General features: G+C 42.3%; 1 protein-coding gene across 2 annotated transcripts in view; it reads left to right on the forward strand.

Annotated features, from left to right (window-relative positions):
* Window positions 1-330: 330 nt before the first annotated feature.
* LOC128742642 (activating transcription factor 3) overlaps window positions 331-24440 on the forward strand; it is a 155019-nt gene continuing 130909 nt past the window's right edge. For both annotated transcript variants that reach the window (XM_053839064.1, XM_053839066.1), the window contains exon 1: window positions 331-1512. The gene's annotated coding sequence lies outside the window, so the exon portion shown is untranslated. The remainder of the gene's footprint in view (window positions 1513-24440) is intronic.

Raw genomic sequence — 24440 nt, forward strand, 5'->3', positions numbered from 1 at the left:
TTTGGCATTGCCGGCCATTCTTTCACTCACGTGCTTCCATTCCAAGCTCCCAACACCAACACACTGACTCGCAGGCGAAGCTCGCGGCCTACTGCTTGCTGCTGCTAGAGCGCGGGACACATGCGTCCTACTCAACACGATAGCGAGCCTCCAACCAATCACGGCGAGAGGATGACGACATCGCGAACCAATCGCGGCCCGGCTCGATGACAGCATTTCTATTTTTAGCGACGTAAATAAACGAACCGAGCAACCGCGCGTCGAAGCTTTGCGAATTTCGGCTCGCTTCGCGACGCCGACTGGTTAGTTGAATATCGCACACGGATCCGATCGCATGCTCGCGTCGCCGACGGTCGCTTTTGCTTTTGTTTGTTTATATTCCGGTTGTGCGGATCAGGACCACATCACTCCGACTTCCGATGCGGGAGGTACTACAAGGCGCGCGAATCCTACGCATCATCACATTGTTTACTGACAATCGAAAGGATACCCCAACAATCAATCGGCGGTACGCATAGAAGAAATATGTTCTACTCTGCTTCTCAGGGCGAAAACCAAACGTTAGCCGAGTTCTTCATCTTCACACACGCTAATCAGCAGAGAAAACACTTAAGTGACTATTGCTATTGTTCGGTAATTAGACTTAAACTCGTCAGGTAAAGGCTCCGCCCTTCTACACGCGCGTACTCGGCGTACTCCGAGCGTCACACCCAAGTGGATAACACAAAAACAAAAAACAAAATTAAACAACCGGCAAGGAATGGAATAGAAAAAAAGCCGGTCATATAGTGGCGAAAACGAATAAACAAAAGAATACTGTGTGTGCATGCGGTGGCAAAGACCAGTGTGCTATTTATTGTCAAACCTAACGAAGCAATCTGTCAGAATTAATTTGCGACAGTCAACGACAAGAGTTAGTGAAAACATTTTCCGTTCTGCATTTTTATTGTTTTTGTCCTTGGTTCTGTTGTGTTTGTGTTACGAGAAATAAAACAATACAAGTATTTATAGTAGATAGTTATTTTTATTCGTTCGATGGTTGAAAAAGTGTACGGGCAAACGATCCGGCGCCGGCGGGATTGATTTTATCCAAAACAAAAGCACGAAGGCGTTCATAATTCGCTGAAATTGAATTTATTCGCGAGTGGTTGTATTGTGCCTAAACGCCGTGCCTTGGCTGGCAGTAGTTAGAATCGTTTGTGATCTCTGGAGGAGTATCATCACACACGGCCGCCGACGAGACACGCACACGCGTGCAGTGCGCCGTTGACGAACCGAAAACCCGGAGCAGGCGCAGACGCAGCCCCCAGGCTGCTGAGTTGAAACAATCAGCTGGAAAGTGGTCAGCATTCGGTACCGTCATTCATACCGACCAACCGACTGTCATTGCGTACGGCAAGGCAAGCACAGCAACGGATTAGTGGCGAAGAAAACCCGACGGTAGTCTAGTGACGGAATCTTTGCAGCTTGCAGAAGTTACACGGCTGTCGGCAGCGGTCGGTGCACTAACAGGTGGTTATCGCTGCTTTATTCGAATTTTGCTTTTACTCGTTTGGGTGGGTTTTTGAAGATGTGTTAATTGAAATCAAGTGGGTTAGTGAGTCGAGTCGAGAGCTGCCGCTGCTGCTACACACGTGGAGTGGTTTTTTTTGGGTGTACTGTAAACGTTTGACGTCGTCGCTAGCCGCCGTGCCGGGAGGATGGCTATTGTTCTGTCGCGACCGTAAACAGGGAAAATAAATTATCTAATTAAAAATACGGGCCACGGAATACGGGCAGCCCGGTGTGTGGCGCGCGGCGAACATGAACCGGTTGGACAGTGACATATTGTGAGTAGCAATAATCATCGGTATATTACTGCGGCGTCTGTGAAGGTAAAAATCGACCGACGTACGAGGTTTAATTGCAGCGGAGTGTGCTGCTTTTTTGGAAAAGGCAATTTCGGGAAAAAATCTATGAAAAAGTTGAAAATGATTATTCACGTGTTCCCACGAAGCTGACTCTAAGTAAACCTAAGATAAGATTTTTACGAACTGATATCGTCGGCCCATGAACACGCGATGGTGTGGAAAATTTCTGCTTGTACGATTTCGCTGTAGATGTTAACCTTGATATGTGAAGAAACATTTCTTTAATAGGTGTAATGACGTATAAAAGATACCAAAATCTTATCGACGAAGGAAAAAAAATTGGCTCAAATCGATAAATCGTCTATAGGTTCCCTCTGATTGATGGACCGGAAGAACAGCTGATGGCAACGAAACCATTAGGAATTCTCTGTTCATTTCGCTGAAGCCTCACCCAAGTCTGTGCGGCGCTGCACACCGTGGAAGGCAGAAATTAGTTTTATCAGTTTCTTTTATCTGAAGGTTGTTTATCATCAATCACATGTTGTGGGGGTCGTCTTTAGTCAAACCAAAACGACTCTCGACTGACCGCCCGAAGTTTTCCCATTTATTAATAGTGTCTAATTTTCTATTTCCGTTTTCAAATCGATAGTAATCAATTAGCATAATTTTCGAGGTGGGGATTCGACGTTCCGATGGAATCGGACGGTTCGGTGAAACTACTATGAATGAGGATACATTAAGTTTCAATACCTATTCCTTGTTGACAAGGCTAATAATGAAAATGTGAATAAGATGCTCGTTGTATCACTCTCAACGATTCGACAAGCTACCATTGCGTTTGACTCGGGTTTCCACCGAGGAATACGCCAAATTCTTTATCTTGGGACTGTTTTGGCTGTCCACTGTGGGGAGGAAGTTATCTTCAACACTGAAAACATCATTCTTGAAACATAAAAACCATTCCCTACACAATTTATCAGTAGTAGCAATGTCGCCCTTAGCTTTTACAAGCTATCTATGCGCTTCAGCTGCCCCTTTCTTCCAATTAAAGCTAAAAATTAAAACTTCATTCAAAAGTTATTTATTTACTACCAAATTCACAACAGTAAACAATCAGGTTTACCCATAAAAGAAAACGCGGACCCATAACCTCGCTGAAACCATTGAAATCAGCTGTCTTACAAAACATTCATAACAGCCAGAGTTATCTCTTAAAAACCGACTGAACTAGATATTCAGCAAAATACAACAATTCAATGGAACGCTTTGAAACTTTGAGGAAATGCAATTTTTGTTATTTCGATTCCACAAGCAAATGCCCGCAATTTTCTTTCCAAAACTACTCTAAGATTTATTACCAACATTTTTATCTGTCTGTATCCATGTTTTCATCTCCTGATCTGCCTTGACAACCCTAGGATGTTCTAAAATGATCCAGTATTTCTCAAGCGGCAGCAAATCTGGAGTATTCGGAGGATTGAAACCTTTCAGTACGCAATTCACGTTGTTTCGTGAACGGCATAAACCTAAGTAGAGTCAGATAATTGTAGGACCCTTGCGTGACATAGTTATGCATCCCTTTTAAAATAAATTTTGCGAAGATTCGGGATTCCACCCTTTTTCTTCTTCAATTTGCCCTTCACAATCGACCAGCACTCCACTCTTTGGAAACCACAGTGATGCCATTGTCGTTGTACCACTGTTTGATCGAATTTAATAAGTAATCTGCCTGCCAGGTGTGGTCATAAATACAATTAACGTCATACTGCTCCTACCGAAAGGGAGCAAACTTTTATGAAGTTTTTTGACTTGATGCCATGGTTCCAGAGGTTACGAAAGGATCACATTTTAGTCCGCAGCTGTAGATTGCTTTCCGAATGAAAACCGTTATCAGGAACTTTGACCTCTTTTTTTACTACGGGATATTCTGCTGATCGAAAAAATTCTGGAATTTGCCCAAAAACGGCCATATGAACAGCATTCATAACGACGCAATGCGTATGTGCAAATTCTCGCAGAGCTTCTTTGAGCATTTCGTTACTTCCAGATTTGGCTTTGCGTTGCGATACCGATGTGCGATGCGTACCTGCCCTGAAACTTCGCAACCCAGCACTCTTCTTTGCTTTCTAGAATAGAATTGCGAAACTAAATTTTCACGTCTCTCGATGATAACTTTGGGTTCCGTGTGAAGAGAGCCACATCAACTCACTGCTTTTCAGCCATTTGCTGTTGATGATCAGACGTTCTTCAAGCCGTTTCTGGACATCTTACACTTACATCGTGAATTTGAGATATTTCAAATCTTGGTTGAAGTAACGTAGCATTCCTAAGGGACCTGGATGGGATTCTAAGCTCAAGTAGCGATAGCAATCCTAGACAGTCGACCTCGTTGTTTACAAGCTTGGCAACAAAAGTTACCTGTTGAATTTTCCGGCGTCTGGTCAATGTGTCAAGGTTGATAAATTTGCAGCGATCGCGATAAGAAGGAAAGTTCAGAGGGTCACACCATGGCAAATTGCACAGAGCAGCGCAAAGAAACCGTTTGTACTCTCTCTATTCGTATGTCCCATGTTATTTGATGAGGTAGCCATATAAGTGCTGCATTCTCCAAAATGGGACGAACTAAAGAGCAATATAAAGCTTTAAGGCTGTAAGGATCGTTGAAATCTTTCGCTATTTTTATTATGAAGCCTAACTGTCGGTTAGCTTCAAAGATGATAGCTGCTCGATGATTGGCAAAGGAAAGTTTCTTATCCATCAGAACTCCAAGGTCAGTAATCTCCTCGACTCTGTTGAGCTTAATGTCTTCTATGTGGTAGTCGAAAGTAATTGGCTGCGCAATGCGATGAAATGTCATGACGGAACATTTAGGGACGCTGACAATCAGTTTGTTGCGTTGACACCAATCAACAAAAGTATTTAGCAATCCTTGAAAACGATAGCAGTCGTCGATACATCTCACCATACTCTGTGGTTAAAGTTTTAAATCGTCAGCATAAACGAGTTTACAGTCACCATCGAGCAAAGATGCAAATTCTTTGAAAAATTTCGTGAACAGCAAAGGTCCCAGGTTGCTCCCCTGAGGGACTGCACTACTCAAGTTACCAAATGGTGACGTAATACATGTTCCCAATTTCACGCGTAGTGTTCTGTGGCTAAGGTAAGAGCTAGGTCAAATATATCTGAGGATCCCAGATGACGTTGCTTATGCAAAAGTATGCGATGGTCAATTCTATCAAAGGCTGGCTTGAGGTCAGTAAACAACGTCAACCTGCGCTTTAGATTCGATTTGTGTGAAATAACTGAACGTGAAATTCAGTAAATTCGTGGTAACGCATCGGTCAGGTATAAAACCATGTTGATCTGGAGAGATATAGCATTTCACGCCAGAAAGTATACTTTGCAAGACAATTATCTCGAATAATTTCGATGCTACCGAAAGACTAGTAATTTCACGATAATTACGAACATTTCTTCTGTCACCTTTCTTGAATACGGGGAACATGAGCGATTGCTTCCAGATTTTTGGAAATTTACACTGTTCGAAAGAGCTGTTAAATATCAGGCTGAGTGGCTAAACGAGTGCTGTAGCGCAACGACAATAAACGACAGCAGGGATTTCATCAGGACCAGGAGAAAAAGAATTCTTCATTTTGGTTCTTGCAGCCAAGATCGCGGGTTGAGTAATGTCGAATGTGTCCATATAAACGGTGTTAGCAGGAACATCAACAGTAGCTTGTTCAATTTCTTGGTCAAGTTTAAAGACTATTCGAAAAAAATTGAACACAAAAAATAGGTTGTATTTTGTTTAAGTCTGTTCCTCTTCAAACTTTCTGGAAATAACGTTAACATAATTTTGAAACACCTATCTCAACCCAAAAGCGTGTACTTTTACCCTAACCCCGTAAATTAAATTTTGTTACGGGTAGTGAGAGGAAGGGTCGACTTGTGTAGACACTTGTTTCAAGACGATTCAAGTTCATTTCCGATCCTTTTTGGGCTTTTACGAAGACTTGCGGATCGTTTGAAGGGTTATCCTCGCATCTAAGGCGGGCCGGACATTTCGGCCTTGATTTCATTATCCATCACAATGCAGCACGGTTTTAAGAGCCACTTCCTGTACAACTTCCTTGCGTGAGTTTTGGCCACCGTGCTTTGTTTGACATTCTGGTTCGATAGTTGATGTAGTCCAGAACGTGTCAAAACAAGCCGAAGCTTTCGCCTTTTTTGTCACATCACAAATCGAAATGTTGGGATGCGCTTGCAATGGTCCGTCCTGGCCTTCTGCGGATCTACGGTGCCGTGTTTTTACCGCTATCATTCTTTCGCTTGGTAGTCTGATGTTCATTAAATGCTTTGATCACTTTAAATACGGTTGAGTGTGCGATCTCGGGCTGATTTCTGATCCATCGACCCCAATCACTATAACTACTTCTTCGATTAATCGATCTCTAAGTTTTTGATTGATTTTTTTCAATCAATGTAATTCGTAAATATATTTTTGCTCTTTTTCCACGTAGTAGTTTGCTACGAGTATGTGGGGATAAACGGAATACCTAGCCCTGGCCAAGCCCAAGTCCTCGAGCCCTAGCTCAAGTCCAAGCTTAGGAGCCCTAGCTCAAATATAAGTTCACGAGCCCTTGCCCTAGTCCAACTCCATGAGCCATAGCCCAACTTGAAATCAACTTGAACTCTAATTGAAGTTCATTTTCACGAGCGTTAGCTCAAGTTCAAACCAGAAGCCCTAGCCCTAGCTAAGTCCAGCTCCACGAGCCCTAGTCCAAAACAAGTCCACGAACTGTAGTCCAAACCCTAGTCGATAAATCCTAGACCAAGTCCAACTCCACGAGCCTTAGTTCAAGTCAAAGTACACGAGCCCTAGCCAAGTCCAAGTCTACGAGCCATATCCCAAGTGTAAGGCAACAAGGTCTGGTTCAAATTCAAGTCCACAAATCCTAGCTCAAGTCCACAAGCCCAAGCCCAGGGCCAGATCTAACTCTACGAACCCTAGTCCAAGTCCTCGAGTCATAACCCAAGTCCAAGTTCAGGAGTCCTAGCCTTAGTTCCTTAGCCTTAGCCCCATCCCAAGTCCAAGTTCACGAGTCCTAGCCCGAGTTCAAGTCTACAAGCTCTAGCCCAAGCCTAAGTCCACGAGCTCTAACCCAAGTCCAAACGCAGGAGACCTAGCCCTTGCCAAGTCCAATTCCATGAGCCCAAGAACATAGTCTAAGCCTTAGTCGACAAGCCGTACATCAAGTCTTGCTCCACGAGCCCTAACCCAAACCAAGTTCACCAAGCCTTTTCTCAAGTCAAAGTACACGAGCCCTAGCCCTAGTCCAAGTTTTCGTACCCTAGCTCAAGTCCACAAGCCCTAGCTCAAATCTGAGTCCACGAGCCCTAGCCCTAGCCCTAGCCAAGTCCAAGTACGTGACCATAGTTCAAGCCCAATTCCACGAGCTCTAGCTCAAGAACAAGTTCACAAACTGTAACACAATCCCTATTCGACAAGTCCTTGGCCAAGTCCATGTATAAGTCCACGAGCCCCAACCCAAGTCCAAGTCCACAAGCCCTGGCTCAAATCCAAGTCCACGACCCTTAGCCCAAGTCCAAGTGTAAATTCACGAGCCATAACTCAAGTGTAAGTTCACAAGTCCGAGCCCTGGTTCAAGTCCAGAAACCCTAGCACAAGTACACGCTCAGATTCAAGTCCACGCATTCAGGTCCTAGTTGACGCGTTCAGATCCAAGTCTAAGCAACAAATTCAATTTTAAGGTTTACAGTATTTGGTCCTTAAAACCGATCATAAAAATTGTAATTTTACAAAACTATGATAAAACAACCAAAAAAAAATTTTATAAAACTAGGGAGGTTCACATTAAAAAAGTTCCTCAAGAATAAAAATGGGTTCAAGTGGAAATTAAATTGCAATATTGCGCTCTTCGCACTCAATTGGACAGTAATAAAGTGCAACCTTCAAAACTGTGACGAAAAGTGTGCTACTGATAATATCGCTAGTAATCTTATATCGATAATACCATCAAACTTTATCGTCACGGAAGAATATCGAAAATTGGAGGGTTTAAAGTGAAATCTTCTTCTTGGCTTGTTATTATTTTAACATTTTTGTTCTATTTGTTACGTAGTTTTGCTTATACTGTCATATTATCGTTATTAATTATTAACGATAAGAAAACTTTATAGATCGTTATAGATTTTGAACCGCATTTCTCATGATTACAACTCTCCCATCTGAGCTGACATTTGATTTAGCAGTGGTGCTAGTAAAAGTTGCAGGAAAAGCAAATAGTATTTAATTTTTCATTTATTTCATACTAGCTGACCCGACAAACTTCGTATTGCCACAAATTAACCTGTGTTGTACATAAATCATGAATCTCGGATGATCTTTGTCACTTCTCGAGTTTTGCAAGCCCCCCAGTGGGCGGCGCTTCCGACGGCGGGTCACCGGCAACACTCGCGACCGGCTCGTCCTGAATGATCTAGTGTTACTATAGATAGTTTTTGTGGTCTTGTTATCGATTAATGTTTTATGGAAGAGTCTCGAATTTCTCGAGTTGGATTAGTTTTTGAGTTTCGCAAAAATTTCTGTTTTATTTGTATGAGAGTCCATATCCCCCTACCATAGGGGTGAGAGGTCTCTAACTATCATAAAATAAATTCAAGACTCAGAAATCTCCTACATGCCAAATTTGGTTCCATTTGCTTGATTAGTTCTAAAGTTATGAGCAAATTTGTATTTCGTTTGAATGGGAACCCCCCCTCCTAAAAAGGTAAGAAGTCCTAATTCATTATGGGAAAAATGGTTGCCTCCAAAAACACCCACATGCCAAATATGGTTCCATTTGCTTGATTAGTTCTCGAATTATGAGGAAATTTGTATTTCGTTTGTATAGGACCCCCCTCCTAAAGTGGGGAGGGGTCCCAATTCATCATTGAAAAAAAAATTGTCTCCAAAAACACACACATGCCAAATTTGGTTCAATTCGCTTGATTAGTTCTCGAGTTATAAGGAAATTTGTATTTCATTTGTGTAGAAGCCCCCCCTCTTGAAGTGTGGAAGGATCCTAATTCACCGTAGAAAATATTTTTGCCTCCAAAAACCTCCACATGCCGAATTTGGTTCTATTTGCTTGATTAGTTCTCGAGTTATGGGGAAATTTGTATTTCATTTGTATTGGAGCCCCCCCTCCTAATGTGGGAAGAGGTCCTAATTCATCACAGAAAAAATTCTTGCCTCTAAAAACACCTACACGCCAAATTTGGTTCCATTTGCTGGATTAGTTCTCGAGTTATGAGGAAATTTGTATTTCGTTTGTATAGGACCCTCCCTCCTAAAGTGGGGAGGGGTCCCAATTCATCATTGAAAAAAAAATTGTCTCCAAAAACACACACATGCCAAATTTGGTTCAATTCGCTTGATTAGTTCTCGAGTTATGAGGAAATTTGTATTTCATTTGTACAGGAGCCCCTCCTCTTAAAGTGGGGAGGGGTCCTAATTCACCATAGAAAATTTTCTTGCTCTCGAAAACCTTCACATGCCAAATTTGGTTGCATTTGCTTGATTAATTCTCGAGTTATGAGGAAATTTGTATGGAAGTCCCCCCTCTTAAAGGGGAGAGGAGTTATAATTCCTCTTATAAAGAGGGGAGGGGTCTCAATTCACCATAGAATAAATTCTTGTCACCACAAAAAACACCCACATGCCAAATGTTGTTCTATTTGCTTGATTAGTTCTCGAGTTAGGAGGAAATTTGTATTTCATTTGTACAGGAGCCCCCCCTCTTAGAGTGGGGAGGGGTCCTAATTCACCGTAGAAAATTTTCTTGCCCTCGAAAACCTTCACATGCCAAAGTTGGTTCCATTTGCTTGATTAGTTCTCGAGTTATGAGGAAATTTGTATGGAAGCCCCCCCTCTTAAAGGGGAGAGGAGTTGCAATTCCCCTTATAAAGAGGGAGGGGTCTCAATTTACCATAGAATAAATTCTTGTCACCGAAAACACCCACATGCCAAATTTGGTTCTATTTGCTTGATTAGTTCTCGAGTTATGAGGAAATTTGTATTTCATTTGTATAGGAGCCCACCTCCTAAAGTGGGGAGAGGTTCTTATTCATCATAGAAAACATTCTTGCCTCCAAAAACACCTACATGCCAAATTTGGTTCCATTTGCTGGATTAGCTCTCGAGTTATAAGGAAATTTGTATTTCGTTTGTATAGGAGCCCCCCCCTCTTAAAGTGGGGAGGGGTCCCAATTCATCATAGAAAAAAAATTTGTCTTCAAAAACACACACATGCCAAATTTGGTTCCATTTGCTTGATTAGTTCTCGAGTTATGAGGGAATTGGTGTTTCATTTGTACAGGAGCCCCCCCTCTTAAAGTGAGGAGGGGTCCTAATTCAACATAGAAAATTTTCTTGCCCTCGAAAACCTTCACATGCCAAATTTGGTTCCATTTGCTTGATTAGTTCTCGAGTTATGAGGAAATTTGTATGGAAACCCCCCCTCTTAAAGGGGAGAGGAGTTATAATTCCTCTTATAAAGAGGGGAGGGGTCTCAAATTACCCTAGAATAAATTCTTGTCATCGAAAACACCCACATGCCAAATTTGGTTCTATTTGCTTGATTAGTTCTCGAGTTATGCAGAAATTTGTGTTTCATTTGTATGGGAGCCCCCCCTCTTAGTGGGGGGAGGGGTCTCTAACCATCACTAAAACCTTTCCTGGCCCCAAAAACCTCTACATGCAAATTTTCACGCCGATTGGTTCAGTAGTTTTTGATTCTATAAGGAACAGAGGACAGACAGACAGACAGACAGACAGACAGACAGACAGACAGACAGAAATCCTTCTTTATAGGTATAGATATGCTGCATATTTGTTCAAGTTATATGAATTATGCGTGGAATTATGTATTTAGAAACTATTTTTATATTATTCTTAGCGTCGATAACAACTGTACGTAAGCATTAGAATTCAAATAGGAATCAACCAAGATTGGTTTTTCCCACGAAATTTTGGCAACTTTTCTCACCTACAAAATGATGTGACTGAACTGTAGCAATTTATATGTCCACACATTTATTCAAAAAGATAAAATTACTTATAGTATTGCATAACACCATATTTATAAACACCCATGTGCAATTGGCCACAGTTTCAAAAGTAAACAAACCCAGAAAGCGCTATTTAGACTAACATTTCTTGCGCAAGACAAAGTAAATTTATCAAAGAGGGTGATAAGTTAAACTATACTTATTGTATTCTTGAAGACGTCAAGTTGCTCTTTAATATAATTGCCACGGCCTTATACGTGGCAATTATATTGCCACTAACGAAAAATATTTGTTTTGCGTCTATAATGACCTTAATATAATTATATAAATATAAAGAATTGTTTGAATTACTTAAAGACACTACGTTTTTTGCAGGATAACCATTCTAGTGTAATCAAAGCAAACGTCAACGAAGTGTTGATGTAACGTGTTGTTTGTGTTGTGTTGAGATTGATATACTTCTACTGAGCTTAATATTTTTGAAGTCCAGCAGTCATGTTGATAATCAATATAGGGTACGGGAGGGTATTTTCAGCAGGTTTCTAAATTTAGCCTATTTGCCTCTTCTTTCGTCAATAGAAATACTTTGCCGACATACAATTTAATTATTTTATAGATATTTTCTCAAGACTGTAAGTAATCTACTATATTTTATTCAAAGAACGTCAAAACCACTTGTTCTTCCACTAGAACTAGGCCATAGGCCAAAAAAATAGATGCCATCGCTTAATGGGCTGAAAATACCCTCCCGTGCCCTAAATTGATTTTAAAAATGAAAACAGGACTGCACAACAGCTTCATGCGTAAAGTTGAATCTACAGAATTTTTCCTATACTTTATCGTTACTATAGCTTTTAAAAAAATATACTTTAACTGCTTCAAGCTCCTAAAACATTTTCCCAGCAAAGACATCGACCTAATGACCTCTATGATTAGTTTAAAAAACGAACAACTCTAGAGGAAACCCGCCCGCCTCCAGCAAAACATAATCGAACCAAACTTATCTGATTACATACAAATCTACTATTGATGCATCATCACTGGCATCATTGTTCCCCAGCTTACTTGGATCGTCACATCTTTATTGTTTTGTGACTTCGATGATTGTTTAGATGAAATAGTTTTAAAAATATTGGACAGATTTTTGCTTAATTCTCGGTTAAGAGATCCATATTTTTTCAAATTTCTCCGTGTTCAGACGCTCATTTTGACAGATTATTGTTGAGGCTAGAATGTTCTTTCTTAAGAGTATGATTTCTCTTTCAAGAATATACGGTTTTTGGAGAGTTTTATGGCAGTATTGTTAAGATAAACCAATCGTTTTTAAGCAGTAATCAAGTACCCTTCAAAACCGATTATAAGGTGAATTATCACTTATTGATAATGCAGTTTTATGTCTTTCCGGATGAGTCTCGGCGGGTTTTCGCATAAGAATCGTGTGAAGGACTTCTGCAGAAGTTTCGTACAGAATGCCTTACTTATAGAACCGGGATTTTTGAATGAAAATCTAAAATTGGAATCCTCGGGAAATCGCTAAAAGAACCGCCTTTACTATGAAATACGAATTCTTGGGGATTTTGAAAGCAGGAATTCTGCTGGGTTATTAAGGGTTGACACGTTTCTTTTAATGCATTTAAAAAAACTTGAACATGCTCATTTTGTAGATGTGTACGCATCGTATTATGCACTGAAATTGATTATTGGCCCTTCAGTTGTCAAAATGATTCAAATAAGAGGAGCAACACATTAAAATATAGCTCATGCGCCGCAAAAATCCCATCTATTCGTACCTCGAGTCAGAGCCGTAGCATGAGATTGTGGCGCCATTGGCGAAGATTTTTAAACCACCAACCAAATTTTGAACTTCTGCGCTAAATCTGGACCACATTTTTTATCTGGTTTTGTTTCAAATTTTGTATCAAATTTTTAAACAGATTTGGACTAGATTCAGAACCAGATTTGGAAAACATATTTAATCAGATTTAGAGCTAGTGTTTGGATCAGATATTGGACTACATTCTAGAGCAAAACCAGACTTCAGACCAGGACCAAGTATTCCTGGACCTGGACCACATTTTGGTTCATATTCTTTATCAGATTTTTTGGGCCAGAGCAGATTTTGAGCCAAAGATTTTTGATCAGTTGTTAAACTACCAACCAGATTTGGGATCAGGTTTTGAACCAGATTTCGGTCCTGGGCCATAATTTGGACCTGGAATACATCGTGGACCACCTTTTTTAATAAACTTTTATTTCAGATTTTAGATCAGATTTTAAATCACATTTTCAACTGATTTGGACCAGTTGTTGGATAACATTCCACCCCATTTTTTATCACATTTTGGACCTCATGTTTGATCAAAATTTGAATCAGATTCTGGACCTGGACTACAATCTGCACCTGCATTAGATTTTGGAGCTGCATCAGATTTTAGACCAGATTTTCGGCCACATTTTCATCAGATTTGGACCAGATTTTGGAAAAAATGGTGATTGTGAACCACATTCTAGACCAAGATCAGATTTTGGGGCTGGGCCAGATTCTGGATCACATTTTTATCGGATTTTGACCAGATGTTGGATCAAGTTTTGGACCAGATTCGCAAACTGGGCCAGATTTTGGACGTCATTTTTGATCAGATTTTGGATCATATTTTGGACCCAGACGATAGACCTGGTTCCAGAACCGTAGCATGTCATTGTGACGACATTATAGAATTAGACTGTCAGACATAATTCGAACAACTCTCTATAACCAGTACGTCACTATCAGAGGTGGCATAAACCGCAGCGCAGACCAAAAGACACACATTCTTAAACAACGCAACACTCGCCATGCGGTGTGTGTTCGCCCACAAATTCCCTTCAGTGTCTCTTTTGCTAAACACGCTCTTTCGTGTTTTATGCGCACCAAGAAAAGGCAGCCGCAAACGCAGAGTGATAAATTTGCTGCGTGCTTTACCACACCAAGAGCCGCACTCTGCGCGGCTGGATTGTACACCCTGCGCTGCGTCAGTTGAAGTGGTGTGATTGAAAAAAACATTTTTACTGTTGCGGTGCCTGATCCGTACTAACTCAACATAGACCATATTAGTTGTTCAGTGCAGCGTGTATTTTCACTTTTAAAAGGGCAGAAAATTTGTAAATACAAAACAATTTTTTGCGCAATTCCGCACGGAGTGTGGCAAAGGGCAGCACCAAGTGCTGTTTGTCACTCACTGGGCGATTTTCACCGAGTGCTGTCGTTCCCACTCCGCTTTCGCTCGTACGCTGTGTGCATATTAGCTGTAGAGGTGTGTTGGCGAATCGCTCTGTGCGACAAGGCATAATATTGGAACATTGGGCGCATAGTGTGAGCGAATGACAGCCCTGGTGAGTCACTATACTTGAGATTGTCTTACTGAGGTTCAGGCCGTTTTTGGCGCCCCCTTCAGCTAGTGCTCTTGGCGGGAGCCAGCCTAGCCACGCTACAGCGCTACCCCGAGTTACTAAATTCATTCAAAGTGTGATGTGATAGATAGAATTGCTCGGAGAACGTTTTTCCACTGCCAGGGTACCTGCATCGGAGGGAAACCGAAGACTAAAAGGTGCAGCAATGCTTCCTGGGGAGGAGTTTTATACGGTAATCACAAGGGCACGGGTGACAGACATTTTCAAACATATGAAATCTTTGAAGCTAAGAAATATTACGTTTGGCAAGCTATTTGTACTTGTATTACCACAATAGTTCAAAATAATGGGGTAGAAGTACCAAACAGAAGAGGATCTGTATCTGTCTATTTTAACAATTTTCTTCCATTTCGCTTATTCTTATTTCGCCCTTTCAAGCGTTGCCCAGTTGTTGCTAGGATGGTGCACCCTCTTGGAAATAGTTAAGAATTTATTCCACGTACGCTATTTCCGAAAATACTTTCGCCAAACCGAGAGATATATCAAATTTCCTTTTCTCTATCGCAGTGGCAGTTCTTGCCGGTCTCCAATCGGTGAAAACCGGTCGCCACAATCTTCAGGTAACCGGCATCGAGCGTGAATCGAGCGCCACGAGCAACAGTTTTGTCGCAATTAATATGCAAGCAAAACGGCGTCTAATTAGTCGTACCGTCTCCGTCGTTTCGACTTGCTCGAACCAGCGTTCAACGGATCGACGGATCGATCGATCGATCGATCGATCAAGATCCCATCACCTGATAGTTGTGAATTTAAACGCCCTCACTTCCGGCGGCACTGCGACTACCAATTTCGTCTCGGGCTGTGCAAAACAGAAAACACAAGCAAAAGGCGCACACCCGCCAACGCGTCTGGCTGGATGTGAGAGATGGCGGCCAACGACTTGGTGTTGTGGTTGCTAGGCAGAATTTGACACTCTAAGCAACATCAATTCTCTTTCGAGTTAGCACAGACTTTATTGTCTGTTCCGCTGCCGTTTGACAATCCTAGTAGACAATCTAGTTAACGATTTTATCTACGCGCTTCGCAGTGGACGCTGCCAGACACACAGTGGGTCTACGCGTTAGTAGGTTAGGTAAATTAAATAGACATTTATCTTTACAAATTCTATCAGAACTATGGTTTAATTTACTCGCTCTGATAGCAGAAAGAAAAAAATAAGTTCGTCGCTTGTTTCTAGATAGAAACCGCGCAGCGCGCGGTCGTAAACTGCCCCAACAGATGACCTCGCTCGATATCGGAACATCGCTTATGCCATCGTCCTACTAAACAGCAACGAAAAACGATAGAAAAGACACCACCAGTTCGAACGGAGGATGACTTGACAGAGCCGGGGAGGCGGAATAAGTTTCTTTTTATGACAACCGCCGCATACCGGAGCAATTTTCTGACGCGTGAGCTCGTGCTCGACCGCACAGGTTAACCAGATTCAATCTTTTAATTAAACGGCAATTTGTTTCAATGTTGCTTAGAGATGTTACCGCGGAGAAATTGTAGTATGAGCTCTGTCTGAACGTCTGAGCTGAGCTGAACTGAGGTACACCTTCTGGTTTGATTTAGGAGGACGGTTGTTTGTTTATAGTAGGAGTATTTTTATAATACCCGCCCGGAGTAAGGCCACCACTTTCTGTCAATTCAGTTGGTGTGTGATTCAGAGATCAATGTTTGACCGGTGGAACACACGAAATCCTAGCAGGCGACTGATGAAAAGTCAGTCTTTTACGATCGTTTTTTTTTTTTGAAATCGTAATCCAAATATTTATTTATTGGCATTTCGTCCACAAACAATGGTGTGCGATTGGAAATCGACGACTGCGGGGGAACATAAAGTTGTGCGCGGTTTTTCACGGCACCCATAAAGCAAGTAGATAAACATAGACCTATATTCTTTACCTTCGGGTGTGTACACCCGAAGTCACTCTGGTCTGCAAACATTATTCATGTCCCGTGGGGCGAGGGCGAGATTTTTATCGAACCGGGTAGCAACAACCCCAGGAACCGTGATTTCGCATTTATTACACGCAAATCCAACCTAGACCGATTGTGAAGCACGGCGTGGATGACGAAGTTGGAGTCCAAAACTATGAGTAACTGTGTTTTACATTCTTTTAAAATAATAGTATATTTAACGGCAGTGAAAACGCCTTATAAAATAAACGAAAAAAGTAAAACTTTAGCGTAAAAAGTCATCCACTTCTAATTGTTTCAAATTCATTTACGCTGAGTGTCTGATCAAGCATGTTTCTGCTCTGCAATGAAAGGCAGCCAACAACTAATCTGTATCGCATCATCGGCTTCGGCGCTGCATAGTGGGACAAACAACGGTTCGGCATGCCCATAATCGTAGCATTATTTCAAAGTTGTGATTTGATTTAGATTCATGATTTGATTGCAATTCTGTTAAAACGAACCAGTGTTGTCTTACTGAAATGTTTTACATAACTGGCGGGGCAAAAGTACGATTCATGGACGAGGCAGAAATGCATAGGTGGTTTTATGCTGTTTTAGGCACTGTATTACAGATACTAGAAATGAAAGATCTGCAGAAGACTGTGCTTTACAAAAGTAAAACAGTGTCTTTCCGCTGGTGGAACAAAAAAAGGTAAAGTTTCGATCTGACGGAGGCTGCAATACACCAGCGGAAAATGAGAAAGGAGAAGTTTGAGAATATTTCTTTCTGAAACTTATGGCAGATTGTAACTATTACGGTTTTCTTAGCTTTTACTGTGCCAATTTCATGGATTCAAGTTTCGAACTTTTGACCCGCTAGTGATAGTGGGGTAAAAGTGCGATTCGGCACTTGATTGAACGTCGCACTTATGCCCCGCCCTACTTTATTCATAAGAGTCCATCTTGCAAAATGTGAATGCCAAATGAATGCTCCCTAGATGCATAAAATCCAATCCAAATCATAGCGCTTCTGCTCCGAAATTATTATAATATATAGTGTTAGAGAAGCAATCTGTATTCTTACGTAGATCTCGCCGATAACCCATAAAAATTCTGCAGTTGAAAAATCATGCCACGTTGAGCTTGGTCGAATCCAAACATGTTTGCATGTGGTTAGGTTTGTTTGGAACTTGTGGGCTAGATTTTGTTCATTCTAGATCGTATAATAGCGAAGCTGGTGTGCAGAATCTTACGATCTTTCTTATCCTTCCGCTCCACCTTCCCTGACAATTTCGATTTTTTTAAAAATACTTTCTAACCGTTTCAATTCATTAAACTCACGTGCGATTTCTCGAATTGATAAATCATCCTTCTAGAGGCTTCAAGTACTCCCTTTTGTTTCACTGTCAAAATACGTGTTTTCTCAGAAGTCACAAATCGCTTTCGACCTGTGCGAGCCATATTGCGCGTAAGCCTCTTAGTTCCTGGTGCTTCCGCCACTCTCCGCTTTTAGTTTGTATTCCACCAAATATCGTCCGCAATCCCTTCTGCTCGCTCTCAAACACGGCGAGAGCGCATATCTCCGGTCTAATGAAAGTTTTGTACATTGTAGGGCTTCGTACGGAGGCGTATGTTTCTTCGTAGCGTTTTGCGAAGGACAAGGTAGGCCCGATTACCAGCTTGAACGCGCTGCTAGATCTCCTCACTAGTGTTGTTGCCCCCGCGGTCACCGGTGATCCCAAATGCACTAACTCATCTACCGCTTCTAGTTTGTTGCCGTTGCCGTTTCACGTATTTGGTATTTGACGCATTCATTTTTAACCTAATCCTCCTAGATTCCACTTTTAGTCTGACAGAATGCCGGTACCTTGTTTCAATCCTCGCCACGTCTTGAGAGTTTTCCCTCGATCCAATGTAGCTCTATTCAATCGCGTCATTTCGACTGCAAAACCATGCATTCTCTGCCATAACTGTTCTCGATGGATTGTATCGTATGCTGCTTTAAAATCAATAAAGATATGATGTGTAAGCACGTTGTACTATTAACATTTCTGCAAGATCTTTCGCATGATAAAAAGGTACTCCCTGGTGGGGCCAGCCCCTATGAAGCTCACCTGATAATTACCTACGAAACATTGTGCTATCGGAGACAGCCAGTGTAATATGATCCTTTTTTGTAGATGGGACAAACAACTCCTTCCACTCATTGCTCCTTCCAAATCTTGGAAGTAGGCCAGCATAAGCTCTTTTAATAAAGTAGAGGAGTGTTTGGTGGGAAGAACGCTAGACTGGATGAAAATGCGAAACTACGATATGAGGCTAAAAATAGCGTTGCTTAGTTCAATTGGTAAGTGGGACTCTAACCCACACTCTCTCGGTTTGCGCCCAAGTGTTTTGACAATTAAACTATCACCAAACGACAAGTGGTCCTTACCGGAGACTTTATTGATCATCAGCAATTCAATTTCTCGGCTGATTTCTTGGAGATTGGCCGCTGGGACATTACAATCTTCCATGGCCATTCCTACGTTAACTTCCGTTTCTCCTCCATCTGTAACTTTTCGTCGATCGGCTGGAGAAGGGGTCTTCCTGCATTTGTATTCAGGCAAGTACTCGACGTCGTTTGAAGATGTTATACCGTCTGAAACGTCTTCAACTTCCAACGGCTGCTTCTTTTCGCCATCATCTACTGGACAAAATCAACTCATTCAAAGCACATCGAAAGAGAGTTTGTTGGTTTTTTTACCAAAACGGTCGTGAATTGCGGACCAAAATTGTAACTGTTGAGGTGCTCAACGCGGTCTTAACTAGGCTATCGTCCCTATCAAAAGTAAAGCAAAGCCTTGCGCTTAAACGTCTTTCTAAGACGTGGCCTTTCTTTATCGACACACTTCATAGCCGTCTATTTGGGTACAGGACAGTTACGAGGCGCCTAACCGAGATTCGAACATACGACGACTGGCTTGTTAGACAAGAATCGTACCTCGAAACCAGCTAAGCGGCTAAATAGGGATGCACATTTGTAGTTTTGAAGCGTCTCAGATCTGCTGTCCGAAAATATAGCATATTCCGTTGTCCATTTTCAAATCGACATTTATATTGAAATAATTTCAGAGCTTACAATCGACTGTATAAAAGATGAAGTGAAAAATTTGAACTCTTTGTGATTGACTTTAGGAATACTTTAAATACTTTCACAGCATCGAAAATGCAAGTAACGTCCGCTGCTGCTTTGACAAGCGGAGTGGTCCTGCGTTCGAATCTTAGTAGAATCAAGCCATTCGATGTCGTGATTTTAGCATGGGTTTATTCTCAGGCCCCTCCATGCTGAATTCTATATTTACCCTCTGACGCCTCTTGACAGTACAAATGTCCCTCCTCTAGTTAAGATGAGAGTGAAAATGACAGATGAAACCGCCATCCAGACACTCAAATATTCGTTTGAACCTGAATCATGTGTACTAAAGAAATGTATCAAGCTGTTATTCGTCCACTGACAATGTTGTTTGAATGTTATTTTCAGCAGAATACATTTGTGAAAAAAATCAATCATGTCTCCCGTGCCAACAAAAGAAATGTTGAATATTACCATGGCATTACGTCACTTTGTGCTTGCTCAATGGTTCTCGCAACGAGCTTGGTTTCCTTCTCAAGAGATATATTGCCACGACTCTCAAGCAATCCAAGAAGTGTACCAATGAACGTTTTGTTAAGAATACCCGAGATTATAGCCTACAAAATATTTTTGTGTCAGATGGAAAAAAAACAGAATTTCTGCCGTGTTTACGAGATAGACAAGGTCTTACTTGACTGGCCGTAGTTAAGATGTGCACAGAAGAATCGAAATCATTTTGTAATCCGTCGGGAATTCCTCAAAGAAACAACTTAGAGCCTTTGCTTTTCACATTGTTCAACGAGCAAGGAGCTCTCTATACTGCTAGGGTAACCAACCTATTTGGACCCCATCGGCAGCTGTACATAATTTGGGCACTTCCATTTGATTTAGGTGTAAGGGTTCAAATTACGTACAGCTGCTGATGGGGTCCAAAATAGGTTGGTTACCCTACCTCCTATATGTGGCTTTTTATGCTGATGATGTAAAGATACACCTGCGTATAGACTACGGCAAATTACAACACCTAGTTAACCTTTTGAAGCGTGGTTCGCGATACCGACCTCTCCGAAGGCCAAATGCATTCGGCCTCAACTATCTTCGAGGGTTGAAGCACCTAGTTCTTCGGAAGAAGGCACTGCTTTATCAAGTATTCGCACGTAGTTCTTGACAAATTGCGTGTTATCTAGATGCCTAATGTTCAACCGAGTAGGACAGCTTTGACGGGCCTGCTGTATGGTTGAAAGTTTTGAGTGCACATATACCTACTGCTACTAGGTGATGGTCAGGGTCAATAGCGTTGGTAAAGAAGCGCCGTCCAGCTATGATAAGGAGGTCAATCTGGTTCACTGAACGTTGATCAAATGATCTCCAGGTGGCTTTGTGGATATTTTTGCGTGGGAAAAAGGTGCTTCGGATCACCAGTCTTCGGGAAGCTACGAAGTTTATGGTAGGTGCATCGTTGAGTGTTATCGTTCGTGTCTCTGTGTAGGCTATGAGGCTCCACCACCGGTTTATATATTTCTTCCCTGCCAATCTATGGTATTCATATCTCCGATGATACTCTTGATCGATGGCTCGTGGCGAGCAGCTATTGTACGTAGCCTTCAGTCGCACGTAGAATGCTTCCTTCTCATCATCAGGTCTACCTTCGTGCGAGCAGTGCACATTGATTATGTTGACACATCCTCACGTTGAGCGCCTTCAAATCTATCATGTGATCCTGAATTATGCCCTGCCTTTGCCCAGTTCCTTGGTTCCTGGAGCTACCGCTCTGGTAAAACTGAGCCTTTCCGTCGCGGATCTTTCATACCTTCTCCCCTTTGCGACAGGTTTCCTGCAGAGTTACGGTACGAATTTGCAGGGTTCAAGCTGTAAAATCCAGCGATATGCAGTTCAAAGTACCGAGTTTCCATTCGTCATCTTGGTCAATACCGAATATTCCGATTTGCCAGGCTGCCGATGAAAGTCCGATGGAGTAACCATTTGAACTTGAATGCCGGGAAAACACGTGTCTTAATTCAGCCGCTTTATTCGAATTAAAAACGCTGTGATGAGTCGCTCCTAGCCTGAAGTGCAGGTCCTTAGTAAGGTTGACATGGGAAATAAAATTCATAGCTGATAAGGCTATTCCTCATCGCAATGCTATGCATTCGCATACCTACAGGGATGCGAGGCTCTAAAGTAACGCATTATCTGGTATTCCCGTGAGACGTTCTGCGTCAAAATAAGAAATTCATCAAAAGCAAACTAAAGATTTTGCCCAAATGTTTGTATGGGATTGCTCCACTATGCAGTGCTTGACGTTGCGTACGAGTGTGTGTTTGAATTTGAAGGGTTCACGCAAACTGCAAATCTAGTGTGCCATGGATCTGCTAGACAGCGGAACGGTTGTTGCGGATTTGCTCGGGCGGGCGGTATCGCCGCGTCAATTAGCACTTAGAAGAGCCAGTCTAGCTCAAATCCTCCGCTTCCTGGGGCCGGGCCGGGTGTGCATCACAGTTTCGTTTTTAGTTCGTAAGTAAAATAGCCCTAAATTATGCGTCGAGCTGAGTGGGACCGACCGGGAACGACGACGGCTTCGCCTTCGTGCGGAATTAAAATCATATTACGCTAATGGTTAGAGGGGGGATATAATAATAAAAAATAATAATAACACTGACTGACAGCACGAGTTTTGCATTCTCTCCGTTCCGTTTTGCTTGCTTACTCTCTTTCTGCAGCAATTTAAGTAGAAGCTGTGTGTTTCACGCAAAATGAGCATTAATTCGAAATGTTTACGAGATGGTTTCTGCAGATTCGGTCGCCCCGGAGGAAATGAACGGCAAGCTGCTGAGTGGCGCACCAAGTGCAAATTTCTACCAGCTAGTTTGCCATCGTCATGAGCCGGCCGGGCCGGATCGTTCGATGCTGTTCAGATGCAAATTAAATAAACTAGTTCAGCACTAGAAGTGCTAACTGCTTCACATGATAGAGTTGTCACATATTTCTTGCTTATCTGAACCGGATAGGTAAATCGCATCAAGTGAGGAACCACTCCGGAAAGTCCAAAAGTCGAATGTGATTCCCTATCGAATAGGAGAGCACCGATTGAAAAGATATTAAATGCTAGAAATCGACCTAATTCGTTTTCAATGTTCCAACATTGTCGTGTAATTTACTGTCAAAACATAAAACACTCTCCATCTTGATTTCACGACGTGCCTTAAAATACGTGTAAACAAACAGTATGCAAACAGTTTCGATCGAGTCGACGTTTTCGTTTTGATTGACTGCAACCAAAACGACGACGACGACGACGATTGTCGCCGATCAGATTTCCGAGAGTAAGACACCCCCCGGTCCATTCCCACCCACCCCTCCAGAAAGCAAGCTCAAAACAAACACATTTCGGAAAAACGGAAAGCAAAATAAAAGCAGTCAGTGGCGTAAAAGCATGCCTCTCTGCTGCTGCTGCTGGTGTCGAAAAAAAATCCCACCATCACAGCGGTATTCCTTAGTTACTTTTAGTATCCGTTCCGTCTCCGAAAAAGGCGATTGATTGGCATGTAGGCGTAAAAGGAATGATTCCACACCACACATCCCGGTAGCAGCAGCCAGCGAAATCGAAGGTTGCTTTGCTGGCTGCTCCCTTCACCGTAACCGAATCTTTTGTAAATGAAGCCAAGCATTTGACAGTTCAATTTTGCGTCCGTGCATTGTGCATCCACATCCACCGTCTCCTATACCTATTCAGTCGCATTTCTCACGCCTACTTGTCGGTGGCGTCCCTCCCGTTGGACGTCCAAAGCGGTGTGACATTTCCAATTTATCAGAAAAGACGCCGACAATATTTTCTCAACCAACGGGACCGGTGGGTGTGCTGAGTCGCATCCACCGGTGGTGGATGACAAATGGCGCCCTCATCCTCATTGTGGTCGTGTCCTGTAGTTGTGTACGCACATTAGGATGATGGCAAAATGATACTTTGAATTCCAATGCAAAATTTTACCTCCAACAAATAATATTTAGTGAAAGTGCACTCCGGTCACTCTAACGGATATTGGGCGATCACTTTCATGCATCCACGACGGTGCAACACAGAGAGGACGATTCGGTAAATTTGCATACCAAAACGTCGCGTCGTCGTGGTAAAACGGCATGTGAAGGCGTCTTAATAGCTTCCTCCACCGCACCGGTGCGGTGCGGTGGTGCTGTTGGTCCAGTGAATCGAAATCACATTAGAAAAGAACGTCCGCCAGCCAACTGCAACAACACAGTGGGTACGTAGTAGGTAGGCGACTGTGTTTTGTGTTGGCCCCAAAACGAGACAAAGGTCATTCTTGTTTGTCACTAACTCATCCGGTCAGCTGTATAAGGCAAACCGGGCGAGGGTGGAAGCTGTGGTCGGAATCGAATGAATCTCCACACTCGAGAAGACTAGTTTTATTTTTCTTGCTACCTTCTCAAGACCGTTAGGGTTGCGCAAGAGCAAATTTTTATTTACGAGATATCGGAGTTCCCTCGTTTGATGGTAAACCCACCGAAAAGTCGAACGCATGGTGTGTCCACAAGTTGGCGTAGATTGATTGCTGACTTTGCCGTAATTTGTGAATCGAGCGCAAAACAGCAAGCTGAACTTTTTTTTTCTTCCATTCAGCAAACACGCAGGGGTGCGTAGGAGGCCGTGACGATTTAGAATTCATATGGTTTTATTTTTCTGTTTTGCGTGATCGTATTTCCGTTCAACAGGCGAGCGCGCGTGCTGGTGAAAAGCAGCATGCCGTGCATCATTTGCTACATTTACGCGACGATCAAAGTGATCTAAATTGATGCCGAGGGCGATTAGCCGTGACAGATGAAGTAGCAGCAGCAGCGATGGGATCGCCACAACGTGACGATGCGGTGGGAGTGCCGCTGTTAATTCCTTTACGATCTCTCATTAACCGCCAGTTTCCCTGTTCTACTAGGAGCATCATAATTGGAAACTTTCTAAAACAAAAGTTAGTCTGGGTTGCCAAACCTCCCAGTTGGTCTCGAGGTATGATGCTGGTCTACTATGCCGCTCGTCGTATGTTAGAATCTCGGCT

Source organism: Sabethes cyaneus, chromosome 3 (genome assembly GCF_943734655.1).
Source record: "Sabethes cyaneus chromosome 3, idSabCyanKW18_F2, whole genome shotgun sequence".
Taxonomy (NCBI): Eukaryota; Metazoa; Arthropoda; class Insecta; order Diptera; family Culicidae; genus Sabethes; species Sabethes cyaneus.